This window comes from Zalophus californianus, chromosome 4 (genome assembly GCF_009762305.2).
Source record: "Zalophus californianus isolate mZalCal1 chromosome 4, mZalCal1.pri.v2, whole genome shotgun sequence".
NCBI lineage: Eukaryota > Metazoa > Chordata > Mammalia > Carnivora > Otariidae > Zalophus > Zalophus californianus.
The window spans coordinates 17,111,014-17,125,737 of NC_045598.1; the positions used below are offsets into that span (position 1 = coordinate 17,111,014).

General features: G+C 40.3%; 1 protein-coding gene across 9 annotated transcripts in view; it reads right to left on the reverse strand.

Annotated features, from left to right (window-relative positions):
* The window catches only part of LUZP1 (leucine zipper protein 1), a 101,024-nt gene that overhangs the window by 71,351 nt on the left and 14,949 nt on the right, over window positions 1-14,724 (reverse strand). The window contains exon 1 of one of the 9 annotated variants that reach the window (XM_027605669.2): window positions 1,731-1,751. The exons of the other annotated variants lie outside the window; for them this stretch is intronic. The gene's annotated coding sequence lies outside the window, so the exon portion shown is untranslated. Of the gene's footprint in view, window positions 1-1,730; window positions 1,752-14,724 lie in introns of those variants that run through there. 9 annotated transcript variants of the gene reach the window in all.

Genomic DNA, 14,724 nt, shown 5'->3' on the forward strand with positions numbered 1-14,724 from the left:
CCTGAGATCCTGACCTGAGCTGAAATCAAGAGTCAGTCACTTAATGAACTGAGCCACCCAAGCACCCCTGTTGGTTTTACTTTAAAACACACACAGAGACACCAAAGTGAACTTCTCACTCATGCCCTTTTGGATTGGAATAAGAAAATACCAACACAAGATTAATGCACTGAAGTCTCAATTCACTACTTACTGAACCAGGCATGTGCTATAAAATGGGAATAGAGAAAATATTCCGTTCTTATGATATTCATAGTTCATTATAAGCAGACAAAAGTAAGCAAATAATCAGAACAACATGGTAAGGGCAAGTGTTTAAGATGTACTACAACAAAAACAGAAGTACAGAAGGAGCGGATTGATTATGAGTTAGGAAAGGTTTCATAGAAGAGATCTAAATGAGATTTTAAGAAGGAATAGAACAGAACTTCTCTCCAGGCAGATCATGAGAGTAAAAACACTATATATCAGTCCATGCTAAGCGTCATAATGGCATTTAGAAGTGGGACAAATCATTTCTCTGAAGTGATCTACAAGAGCTTCACAGTAAAATTTAAGCTAATCTTTGAGAACGAGTAGAACATGATTATGCGTAAAAAAGAAGGGACTGCATCATGGGCAAAATACAATTGGAAATGCACATATTTAGCTAAGCACAACAAAAATAACACTGACTGGTTGCTGGTGCTAGTACAACCTGGGTACTATTTTAATTTGTTTCTTCCAAAGAAATACTGCCTCCAGCATTTCAGTTGCTCCAGCTCTTTTTTGCACATGTAACATCTATGTGCCAGCTAGCTAGCTATCTCAATTCTCATTTCATCTTTACAACAAACCTGAGCTAAGTACTAATATCCTAATTTTAACAAGAAACTCAATCAACCACAGGAAGGTTAGTAACATTTCACAGTACTGTTTCACGCATTCTGTTCAGTGTCATCAATTTATTCTCTCAATCAATCCTTAAAACAACCCTAAGAACTAGGTATTAGTACTTCTAGTCTATAGGTGAGAAATCTGAGATTCAGGAAAGTTACACAAATTTGCCCAGAGTCACACTGGGAATAAAAGGCAGAACCTGGAATTAAATCCAGGTCTCCATGATCTTTTCTCCTTGATATAACATTTTATCTCTCCTTAATCATTATCCAGTCTAATTCAATATTCTTCAATTTTTATATTCTGCATTTCCAGTGACTAGTAGTAGTGGTACCTCTTGCATGGCAGGTACAATATACATTTGCTGAAGACACTGTTCCTATGTGTTAGAGCTAACAGAAAGCTAACAGCTGTTAGCTGGAGAAATCCTAGCCAAACCCAACACAAGGTCACTTCTCAAAAACTCTCTTTAGGTTTTTCCAAAGAGTAGGGAAGAGCCTCCAATGCTACAGCCAGACTAGCCCGAGGGAGAGATGCAAAGAAATCTTTTCATCAAAGAGATGGAAAGGCAAGTCTTACCAAGATCTGGTTACAGCAATGCAGAGATCATGCAGTACATACTGCAGCAAAATCAAGTGCTGACAGCTGACCTAGATCAAGCCGCATGAAGCTGTTAAAAAAAAAAAAACTAGAGGCACTTAAATCCTAAAAATGCCTCTAAACAACTGCAGGAAACTGACACATGACAAAAGAGTGGGATTCAGTTAAAGCAGTTCAAGAGTTAAATCCATAAAACAACTCACATGACAGCATAGCTCATACTGGTAGCTCACACCTCCCACTTGGTTTACCTTTTTTCCACATAGAAAAGGTAAGCTGTTTTCTCAGTTCCCAGAGAATCCGATACCCTTCAAATGTTGTTTCTCAGCTTGCTAGATGGCTAAACCAGGACATAGGAATGACGCAACAACATCCCCCTCTAACAGCAGGAAGGGAATCAGGGACTAGAAAAAGAAATGAGTAGCTGGGAATGATCTTCCTTCCCGTTCCAAACACCACAGGCCTGTCCTACTTCTACAAGAGAGGTGGCTATTACATGACACTCATCCCAAACCAATTTTTTTCTCTTTCAGACCAGAATTAACCTTTTAAATTTAATTCCATTTAATTTTGTTCTCGTGTCCTTAAGACAAGTTGCTTCAGGGATTTCTCATAATTTCAAATAATTGAAGGAAATGGTATTTAAGGTACTTGGAAAAGTTAAAAGCATAACATAATAGCCAACATTTATTGTATGTTTTTTTTTTAAAGATTTTATTTATTTATTAGAGAGAGAGAGACAACGAGAGAGGGAACACAAGCAGGGGGAGAGGGAGAAGCAGGCTTCCTGCCGAGCAGGGAGTCTGATGCGGGGCTTGATCCTAGGACCCTGGGACCATGACCTGAGCCGAAGGCAGACGCTTAACGGCTGAGCCACCCAAGTGCCCCTTTTTTACTGTATCTTTACTTCATGTCATTCTAAGCCCTCTGCATCAACTCATTTATTTCTCACAACACTAGGAGGCAGATACTATTAACCGCATTTTTCAGATGAGTAAACTGAGGCACAAAGAGGTCCAGTTCCTTTCCTGAGTTTACACAAAAATCACATGGTAGGGCTGGAATTCAAACCCAGGCCATGTTGGTCAGTAAATGTGAGTGATATTACTAAACTAACATAATTGTAATGCATAATGCATAAGCCATATGATAGCATATGGCTTAAGGAAGCAACACAATATAACCTAGTCAAACATTCAACATCTGAATTTTACTTTGTTCTCACCACCATATACTTTATCTGTAGGCACTCTGAACTCAGCATGTAACACATACATGTATGTGGAACAGAGGTTCTGGAGTCACACAGACCTAGTCATATATGTGACAATATGTCACTTAATAGCAGCAAGGGCAAGTTACTTAACTATGTTTCAGTGTCCTCACCTGTAAAACAGGGATAATAGCTACCATGTAGAATTATTTAAGGAAGGACTAAATGCATTATAAATTCATCTGAAGATAGTAGCTGGCCTTACAGGAAGTGCTAACCAAATGTCATTAGCTACTATTGTTAATATTATTTCACTCTGCCATTTTACCTATTTTCCATATAAACAAACACAAAAAAATGTGTTTTAAAGCTGTCACATCATTTTGAAATAGGCATATGTACTGGATTTCACATTTCTGTATCTCCATAGTTCAGTGATATTTTCTAGTACCTTTATAATCCATGGAACACTGCTGCTGATACAGGCATCTATTCTACCATTTTGAAGATACAGCTGCAGTGTTTCTTACATTGTCAAAAGACATACCGCAAACTCTTATCTCTTGATACAAATTGTCACAGATTTATCTCAATACAAATTATCACATTTCTGACTAATTGGTAAACTGACTTTGAGACTCACTGTGAATGGCTTTTTATCAAAACACCTCAAATTAAAATAGCAGTATCTTTTCAGAAATTATTTACTTCACCTCATTTGACAAATCTGAAGCCCAAAGAGTAAAGTAACTTGCTCAAGTCTATGTAGCTAAATAATGACAAAAACTGAACCAGAACCTCCAGACTCGCTTAGTCCAAATCTCTTTATCATCTCTCTGGGCTGAATAATTCAATTTCCTGTACAAGAAGGTGATAAACATCTGAGAACAGAGAATGACTCAAATCTCTAAGGACAAAAAAAAATTTCAGGATACAAGGCTTCCATGATCATTTAACATAGCAAAACAGCAACAGAAAGTGGCATTACTCAATACTGTTTCCTTCTCAAAAAATCATGTCATCTCAAAACTTTGCTCTCCTACATGTGTATTAGCCTAACCCACATCTGCTCACGCTGCTACTTCCCAGCTATCTCTGCAACTTTCTGAAACTGTCTTGGCAAATTCAGGTCAAAATCCTAGTAACAAACTCCAGGGAACTGTCACAGTACCGTGTTATTATAGCAAATACTCCTGAAAATAAATGGGGCTTAGAAATTCTATTATACTCAGATTCTCAGTGTAATTATTTTTGCTGTGATAGAATCTGATGTGGGTTTTTTCATAAAAATACTAATATAAGAGAGAAGACATAAAAGTTTTCTCATTAAGGCCACTTAACTGATATTCATTAAACTTTCCCAAATTTTCTGGAGCATTTCAAATCTCACGTGAGTTTAAAGAACTTAATTCATAACACTCTTTCCAAAAGTCTGCTCTAAAAAAAGAAATGTCTGCCTCTATGTACTATAATATTTAAGCAGAGTCAAGAGCAGAAGTGGGCAATCCATTTTACAAACAAGCCATAGCAGGATTGGGGAGAGAGGGAGAGAGAGAACAGGAAGACTAGCAAGTCAAATCAATTATTTACTTAAAAGTCCACAGGGTACAGAGCACTATGAGATGCACAGTGCCAACCTGCTCCACCCCTTCTCGGCTAGTCAGTACAGGCCCCGAGATGAACACCAGAGTCCAACAACCAGCCAAGTTCCAGGTAAAATGGCCTTACCAGGCTCAGTGGGGCCAAACACACATATTTTTAACTCCAAGTCAAAGAACAGAGGTTCAACGAAGATGATCAATACCTTAAATATTGACAAGAGATTAAGGAAGACAAAGGCTATGAAAATGACTGAATATATGGACACTGGGTCTTTTGAAAGGGCATTTACAGTAAAGTGTTGGACACAGAAACAAGACAGGAAGGGTGTTAAAGAATGAGGAGTACGAAAGAAAAGGCTGCATAGGGAATGCTCTGTTTTTAGATGTTTGAGAGTAAAAGAAAAAATATGGCAGTCACTCTAAGAGATAGAAAGGCAGGGGGATTTTATTTATTTAGGATAGAAAAGATCTCAGTGTACTCCTCATCTCAAAGGAAGGACTCAATAAAGAGTGCAAGGGATGCAATCAACAGATGCAAGACAGACAGGAATAGGTTAAGAGTGAGGGAGGGACTAGGAAATGGGATGGTGAAGAAGAATGATCCATGTGGATCCTGAAAGTCACCAAACGCAATGAAAACAGAGGAGAACAAATGGTAGGGACTTTGAAAAATCAGAAGCCGTGCAAAAATGGCAAAAAATGGTCTAGAAGCAACAGTGAAGGACTAGAAATATTAATTGCTCCCCATGTCCAAGGAATGACAAAATAGTCAACCAGCAAAAATACGAATAATTAACATTCATTAGAGAAAAAAAACTCATTTTCAGTTGTGTGTTAGGAGATGGAGGAAATGTTGGTTGAAAAGATTAAGAACCTAGGACTTTGCTCACATTTGTGCAAAGGTTCTACCAGACCCAATAGAAGCAGCTGGTAAAGGAACAGCAGGAATGAGGTGGAGAGGGGTGGGGTTGAGCTTTATAATACTGAGAAGAGAGAACACTGAAGAAATTATCAACAGCACACATGAAGAAAAGCTAAAAACTTTTATGGCTGCGGATAATGGGGAGAATCAAGAAAGGCAGATACCCCCCAAAAAAGTGCTAGATATCAATGACAGCTAGTCTCCAGCACTAACTACACTTTCAAGCAGAATGACCTTCAAATCCCACTTTCCCAGAAGATGGACCCTGCAACTTCCTTAGATGTCATTTGCCAGACTCGCAATTTGCCGAATTGTGTCAAGTGTGTGTTTGTCTTCTGAATCAGACATTTTTTTTAAAGATTTTATTTATTTATTTGACAGAGAGAGACACAGCGAAAGAGGGACCACAAGCAGGGGGAGTGGAAGAGGGAGAAGCAGGCTTCCCGCCGAGCAGGGAGCCCGATGCGGGGCTCCATCCCAGGATCCTGGGATCATGACCTGAGCCGAAGGCAGACGCTTAACGACTGAGCCACCCAGGCGCCCCTCGGACATTTATTTTTATGAAGGATTTGTTGAAAGCTCTACAAAAAGATATGAGAGACATTATCCAAAAGTGACTATCCTTGACAAGAACTAGGGCTAGATCATATTTGGTCTTTGAAGCCCTCCCCCCCACTCCTGCACACACAGGATGGAAAAGGCTAGATAACACCAATTAATACGTGCGTAGCACTTCACTGATTTGAATTACTGCCTAATCAATTATCTCTTCCCCTCTCTTTTTTTTAAAGATTTTATTTATTTATTTGAGAGAGAGAGCATGAGAGGGGGGAGGGTCAGAGGGAGAAGCAGACCCCCCGCCGAGCAGGGAGCCCGACGCGGGACTCAATCCCCGGACTCCAGGATCATGACCTGAGCCGAAGGCAGTCGCTCAACTGACTGAGCCACCCAGGTGCCCCTCTTCCCCTCTCCTTATTCCTATTCTTATGACCTCTACTCCAAGGACAGAGGAGAAGAAAGAACATGGATTTTATGTCACAGTGATGGAGAATCATAATTCTACTGCTCCCCAAGGGACATTTCTTAAACCCCTTATGAGTTTTAGTTTCCTCATCTGCAAAGTAGGAGTAGCAGTACCCATTTCATGAAACACTGAAGAGTTAGTAGACATCAGGTACCTGCTACACAGCAGATGCTAATGAAATGACAGATAACATATTCTACTGTAACATGCTGCAATAACAAAAACTGGAAGACTATTTTAACTCTATCATGATAAATTAAACCATCCAAGATGAACCAGTGTATTGCCACACTGTGTTGTCAATGTATACAGGGCAAACGAAAAAATTCTAAAGTCACCAATGCATTCCAAAAATTCCTCCATACTTGCTAGGGCATCTAACAATGGTATTATTTATTAGGATACAATTTCTATAACTAATAACTTATACAATGTTTAACGGTTTGAAATGTACTACATATACTTTTTTTTCCAAAAGTGTTTCCAAAATAAAGGAAAACTTTTAACTTCCGCTTCAATCCCAAGGCAATTTTAGAGACTCTCAACATATCTCAAATAAATGGTGTCGTGGGGTACCTGGGTGGCTCAGCTGGTTAAGCGCAATTCTTGGTTTTGGCTCAGGTCACAATCTCAGGGTCATGAGATCGAGCCCCATGTCTGGCTCAGCGCTCAGCGCAGAGTCTGCTTGAGATTCTGGCCCTCAAAATCTTAAATAAATGGTGTCATAAAAGTGTGTGGATATAGAGTAATATTTAGCAGAGAATTTGAGGCAAAAAGGCTATCTCGTTTTTCACCTTCTCCAACTTCAGTTAACTGGTTATCACAAATGCCCCCCCCCAGTTTTACCAATCTCATAATCTTACATTTACCTTTCTTTTTCCGCATCAACAACTCCAATCTCTTCCCTCTTCAAAACTTCTAATATACTCCTTTTCTTTTTTAAGTCCCTATATTCAGGTCCTCATAGTATGCACATCTGAATTTCTACAAAAACCCTTAAGTGGCCTCTTTTCCAATAATCTATCTAACACCTCCTGATTAATCAGTCTATATTTATCAATGCCTTACCTCTATAAACCTTCAGTGGTTCCTAAATGGTAGCAAGATCAAGTCCAAATGCCCCAGTATAATGTTCAAGACTGTTCATAATTCAAGCATTACCTCCCTAATCTTATCTCCTCCTTGTCCATAATCTAAACTCTATTATTGGAGCAGACAAGTATTCTCCCCCCTCCTCCAGTTCCAGAGAAAGTGGTTTATTGTTTTTAGAACAAAATAAGATACTTTCAGAACTCCTGTTAGTGAAAAACTGTTAGAACTTTTAGAACAAAAAGGTTGAAAACTTTTCTAAAACACTATTTTGGCAACTGATGAAGTAGGCACTTCAACAGAGAAAACGTCCCACCTGCAAGCGTGTGGAGTTCGAGCTGCCCGATTAGATCCAGCTAAGGGCTTAGAAGCAGGGCTTGCATTTGCGGCCGGTGTACTGAGTGTCAGGTCTGACCTCCCAGCCCTGAGGCCTGCGGCGCTCCTTCTTCACCACCCACTCATGGCTTCTTACCACCCCGCGCCTCACAATCCTGTATGGGACCTTATGCAGGAGACACAGCTCTCAGTGGATGGACGGAGCAGCCTGGCCGGCACCCAAGCTAATCCAGGGAGGGAAAAATGGTGATCCTCCTCAAGTGGCCTCGGACACCCCTTCCACAACAGAAGTCCCCACTTTTGGACACCCTCTCCTCCCCCAGTGATATCGCCTGGGGCCAAAGCAGTTGTTTAGTAGGAGAGCAGGAGGTGAGAGGCCCCACTCCCAGGCATCTTTGTGATAAGATGACTACCTGTTCAGGTGTGTTTACTTGTTAGGTGTTGCCTATGGGGCAAGCAGGGGCCCAAGCTACTTTTGGGGCAACACAGGCCAGGATCAGCTCATGAGAGCCTGGCACTATCCAAGGAGAGCCAGAGGCCCCAAGCCCGGTGCTACCACTTCAGATCCTAGCCTGGCTGTGGGGTCGGCATGCCTGGTGTGGACCAAGCGGGGGCTCCCAGCAACTCCAGACCTCTGAGGCAGGAAAACAAAGAAACAAAGCTGCCAGCTCGTGGAAGCCCCAACAATGATCCTCAAGGGTAGAGCAGACAAGTATTCTTAGGTCCAATCAATAATACAAGTTTATCCCAATCTCAACATCTTTGTTCTTTTGTTGCCCTGGCCTGGAATACCATTCCCTTCTTTCTGTCTATTCACGTCCTATCCATCATTGTAAAACTCTACTCTAACGGCCTCCATGAAGACCTCACAGATCACTCAGCCCAGACTAATCTCAGTAAACTCTTACCTGTCATTCTAAGTTAGTAGCATAACAGACCTCCTAGAGCAGGTACCACTGTACCATAGATCAGGGACATTTTCACCAAAGAATACTAAGCTTTCCATAAGGCTAAATTATTCAATATAAAGACTTTCATCTGAGATGATGCCCTTTCATTTCTGTTTTAAAATGTCCCATCTTTTCTGAAACAGTGGTATTAGATGAGAAGGCTGTTTTTCAGTTTTGTGTCCTTACTTGGAAAACAAAAAGTCTTTTGAAATATGAATGGTTTATCAAATGAAAGCTCCAGAATCACCAGTCAGTATCACGCCTTTTGGGATTAACATATGATCCAATATTGTCATGGAACGTTTCAAAAACCAGGTACTGTCTCCCCAATTAGAATGTTAAATTCCTTAGAACAAGGGCTATATACAATACTTGCTTTGTCCACATTAATTAGCCCTGGGTTAAATATATAACAGGTACTATAAATTGAACAGAACTGACTAAATTACTGGCTTTTAAATATGATGTGAAACTGACCAAATATGTAAATGAAGCCAGTGTTCCTTGTCTCCTCTCTACCTCTCTTCCCTAAAGATTCTCTGCACTCTTCTCGACTGTACCCACTTAATGAACAGCCACCTACTTCCCCTATTTCTGCCCTAATCCCACTCCTCTTGCCTTTTATGATCAGAAATTTTATCCCCCCCATTACCTTATTATTCCTCCCTGCTCCATTAATTGCCTCACTACTAAGCCATCTATTTTTTCATCATACTTCTTTATGATCCTGATGGTCTCTTTCAAGTCACGGTGGGATCCAGTATTAAAAAAGTCTAACATAATCAACAGTCCTCAAATTCCTACAAAAAAAAATTAGCATATGCTGGAAAGTATCTAATTTTATCAAATTATATTAAGAGTATCTCATATCATGGGGCACCTGGGTGGCCCAGTCGCTAAACGTCTGCCTTCAGCTCAGGTCATGATCCCAGGGTCCTGGGATAGAGCCCCATGTCAGGCTCCCTGCTCAGCGGGAAGCCTGCCTCTCCCTCTCCCACTCCCCCTGCTTGTGTTCCCCTTCTTGCTGTGTCTCTCTGTCAAATAAATAAATAAAATCTTAAAAAGAAAAAAAAGAGTATCTCATATCGTACTCCAGTACAGCTGTGGCAGAAAGTATAAAAACTGGTATTCCTGGGGCGCCTGGGTGGCTCAGTCGGTTGAAGCCGCGACTCTTGGTTTCGGCTCAAGTCAAGGTCTCATGGGTCGCGGGATCGGGAACCGGGCCCCACCTCAGGTTCTGTGCACTCCACAAGGAGTCTGCTTGAAGATTCCCTCCCTCCCCCCTTCTCTGTCTCTGTCTCTCTCTCTCTCTCTCTCCCAAATAAATAAATCTTTAAAAAAACAACAACTGGTATTCCCGATGTAAACCAGCAATCATTACTTTGTTACACAAACAGCCTAAACTACCTCGGTAGTTATCTTACAAATTCAATCAGCTTTTGTATACTCAGGAACAGTCTTCCATTTTAAAGACATTTAATACATCTTTAAGTTTATCAAGATCTAAAAATGATATTCTTCCTCTCCTAGGTAACATAAGCCAACGTTGGCCTCATTTACTTAGGGAAGAATGATCTTAAATGCACATAGTTCATAAAATCATCATGTGCTCATTGTAATGTTCAACTGCAAGCTCAGGAATCAAATCCTAGCTTGGCATTCATCAGCTGTGTTGACTTTAGGCATACTGATCTCCTATATTAAGGAATTTTTATCTATTAAATGGGGATAATAATATCTACCCCAAGGGATTTTGAGAAGATTAAATAAAGATATAAAAAGAGCTTAAATACAGCGGCTGGCACATAGTCAGTAATGTTAGGTATTATTATTAGTCCTCAATGACTAAGAATCCATAGAAAATTTTCAATTCTAATTCTGCTTATTCACTGATACTAGATACAAATCACCAACATGGCCTAAACAAGACAAACACCCCCAGGTAATTAGGAGGACATACATTATGATAAAGCTGTTCCAGGGTTTTAAAGAGCCAAAAATTAACTACATTTATCTTGCTCAGCATTTAACTTATCCAGTTAACTTGAAACTGGATAAAACCAGAGATGTCTTTACTTTTAGAAATAGGATATGCTGTGAGACCCAGGTGGATGATACCATTTTTCTATCTGTTCAGCCTCCACAGAGAGGCCACACACATAATGCCTGGGTAAGTGGGTCAGGAAAATACATTTCACCTTTTAATTATAAGGGGTTCAAATCTGTTCCTATATGTATTTTGCCTCACAGCGGACTAAAAATGTTCTTTTCCCTTTTATTTTGTTTTAAGATTTTATTTATTTATTTGACAGAGAGAGAGAGAGAGAGAGAGAGCAGGAACACAAGCAGGGGGAGTGGAAGAGAGAGAAGCAGGCTTCCCGCAGAGCAGGGAGCCCGATGTAGGGCTTGATCCCAGGACCCTGGGATCATGACCTGAGCCGAAGGCAGACGTTTAACGACTGAGCCACACAGGGGCCCCCGTGTTCTTCTCCTTTTTAAAAAACTGTCTTTTAGACAGAAAAAAGAGACTAACTTTTAAAAGCTACAAATAAGATACTGATATTAGTACAAGATAATATTTTCATTATAGACAATTTCAATTCAATCAAGAACACAAGTTAAATAAGTTACATTCAAGCAATGATTTTTATTTATAGGTTCAAAATAAGTGTTGTTCTTCAAGTCATCTTGGGAAGCAAGACCCTCTTCCAGCAATGCCACCAAGGCTCAAAACCTTTTTGAAATTCTATTTGCAGATTCTCAAAGATGAAACCTCACACACAAAATTCCTAATCTCCACCTCTTAGAATTACAACTCATTTATGACCAAAAACCGTACTGATTACTCACTTCATTCACCAGACTTGCTTATCTTCAAAAGGTAAATTCCCCCAAATTGAAGACTTATCAGGATTAAAAATGTGCAATATGTTCTAAAGGCAAATTCAAAAGAAGTATAGCACAGCTTGGAAATCTCACTGAAATAAATATATAATTATTTCCCATTTTGGAAACGTCTGGTATTTGTTTTTAAAAAGCAGTCATAAGGGGCGCCTGGGTGGCTCAGTCGTTAAGCGTCTGCCTTCGGCTCAGGTCATGATCCCAGGGTCCTGGGATCGAGCCCCGCATCGGGCTCCCTGCTCAGCGGGAAGCCTGCTTCTCCCTCTCCCACTCCCCCTGCTTGTGTTCCCTCTTTCACTGTCTCTCTCTGTCAAATAAATAAAATCTTTAAAAAAAAAAAAGCAGTCATAGGGGCGCCTGGGTGGCTCAGTAGTTAAGTGTCTGCCTTCAGCTCAGGTCATGGTCCCAGGGTCCTGGGATCGAGCCCCACATCAGGCTCCCGGCTCAGCGGGCCTTGTTTCTCCCTCTCCCACTCCCCAACTTGTGTTCCCTCTCTGTGTCTCTGTCAAATAAATAAAATCTTTAAAAAAATAAAAATAAAAAGCAGTCATATCACCCTATAAATATCCCCCAGAGATGACCATAAAAGCACAATTAACGAAAGTGGAAGTCTGAAATATCGTAACAGATCTATGCAAAAGCAGCAAAATGATACTGTGGATAACAACTGAAGTTAATTTAAACAATCAAACTATCGTGCTTCCATAACATTGGCTCCCAGAGTGCCTGTGAAGAACAGTGTTTAATACGGTTATTTACATCCATCCTTCTTGAAAATTTACATTTGGTTCACACTGGTTTGGGTAAACTGGAATTCTCCAAAAGAAGGAACTTCCAAGTTGTCTTTTGGAAAAACAAACAAACCAAAAAAACCCAAACTTGTCTTTGTCTTTTTTTTTTTTTAAGATTTTATTTGTTTATTTGACAGAGAGAGAGATAGCGAGAGCAGGAACACAAGCAGGGGGAGTGGGAGAGGGAGAAGCAGGCCTCCTGCCGAGCAGGGAGCCTGATGCGGGGCTCGATCCCAGGACCCTGGGATCATGACCTGAGCCGAAGGCAGACGCTTAACGACTGAGCCACCCAGTCGCCCCAAACCCAAACTTGTCTTTTGTTCTTTTGTTGGTCGTTTAAAGAGATGGATTTGGACTAAGAGGAAATTATCCCAGTTTAGCTCACCTAAACCTAACACATCCTGCTCCAAGTACCTGGACTGTAACCTATTTAGCACACACTTCAAAATTTGATTAATATCCTTCTCCTAAAGAAAAAAAAAAATCTGGGGGGCGCCTGGGTGGCTCAGACCTTCGGCTCAGGTCATGATCCCAGGGTCCTGGGACTGAGTCTCACATTGGGCTCCCTGCTTGGCAGGAAGCCTACTTCTCCCTCTCCTGCTCCCCCTGCTTGTGTTCCTGCTCTTGCTATCTCTCTGTCAAACAAATAAAATCTTAAAAAAAAAAAAAAAAAAGGGCACCTGGGTGGCTCAGTTGGTTAAGCGACTGCCTTCGGCTCAGGTCATGATCCTGGAGTCCCGGGATCGAGTCCTGCATCGGGCTCCCTGCTCAGCAGGGAGTCTGCCTCTCCGTCTGACCTTCTTCCCTCTCATGCTCTCTCTCTACCATTCTCTCTCTCAATAAATAAATAAAAATCTTTAAAAAAAATCTGGCATTGAATTAATTTATGCCAATATTTCAGCAACTGTCATTCAAAATTTAAAAATCCCAAATTTGACCCTCGACAGCTCTGTGACACTGGACAAGATACACAGCTTCTCTGTGCCCCAATTCCTAATCTGTAAAATGGGGCTAAAATAATAAACACTATATCTATTTCATGGGTGTGGTGAGGATTAAATGAGCTTGTGCCTGGCACATGGCAGGCACTCAAATATTTGTTAAATGAACAAGTAAATGAAATAATGCACATAAAATGCTTAAGATAGTACCTGACAAATATAACTAATGTTGTAAAATCACTTGAAATCTTTACCTAGAATAAGCAAAAATAAACGGCTAAAAAAAAATGTCTAACAATATTAATATCACTCTCCCAAGATTCTATAACCAGACTTAATATTTTTCAATGATTTTCAAATAAATAATTTTCAAAAATTACAATGGTTTGAAATAGTCTCACGTATTATCTTACCAACAGTCTCAATTTCCAGCTGCAGGGTCTCTCTTTAAGTGATGAAGGGCTGGCTAGAACAACCAGAAATTATCTCTCATTTGTACCAATTACAACCACACAGCAAACACTTGGTCTAAGGATGAGTCATTCAAGAAAAACAGATGAATAAAGGAAATTATACTAGTCACTGAGAAAGTCCCTAACTTCATCAGAAATTAGTCAAGTTAAAATTAAGCTTTTAAAAATTCTTGGGGCACCTGGGTGGCTCAGCTGGTTCAGCATCTGCCTTTGGCTCAGGTCATGATCCAGGGGTCCTGGGACTGAGCAACACTGGCTCTCTGCTCAGCAGGGAGCCTACTTCTCCCTCTCCCTCTGCCTGCCTCTCTGCCTACTTGTGCTCTCTCTCTGTCAAATAAATAAATCAAGTCTTTCATTCATAAATGAATGAATGAATGAATGAATATTCTTGAGTTTCTTCTAGTCTGCCCAGTATACAAAGATGTTATCTGACTTTAGACTAAATCCTATTAAGAACAGGAAATTTTTCTTCTATTCTTTGGGTAAACAAAAATGTAAAACTGAAATAATGGCCAATATTTACTATGTACCAGGTATTATGCTCTAAATGCTTCTGTACATTAAATTATTTAATCCTCGGGCGCCTGGGTGGCTCAGATGGTTGGGCATCTGCCTTCGGCTCAGGTCATGGTCCCGGGGTCCTGGGATCGAGTCCCACATCGGGCTCCCTGCGGGGAGCCTGCTTCTCCCTCTGCTTCTCTCTCTCTGTCTCTCATGAATAAATAAATAAAATCTTAAAAAAAATAAAAATAAAAATAAATTATTTAATCCTCACAACCACACTTCCCATCGTAAAGATGGAAAAATTGAGCCTTTCTGAGGCTACAGCCGAGAGCACAAGCAGGGGGATCAGCGGGCAATTTAAACTATATAGTTTTAAATAACCTTATGAGGTAAAATGCCATTTAACCAAAATGGTCAAAGAATGAGAATAAGACACAAATAGATAACCAACTGTCAAAGAATCAGAATATAATAAATCACCTTAATAAAAGCTTACTCGA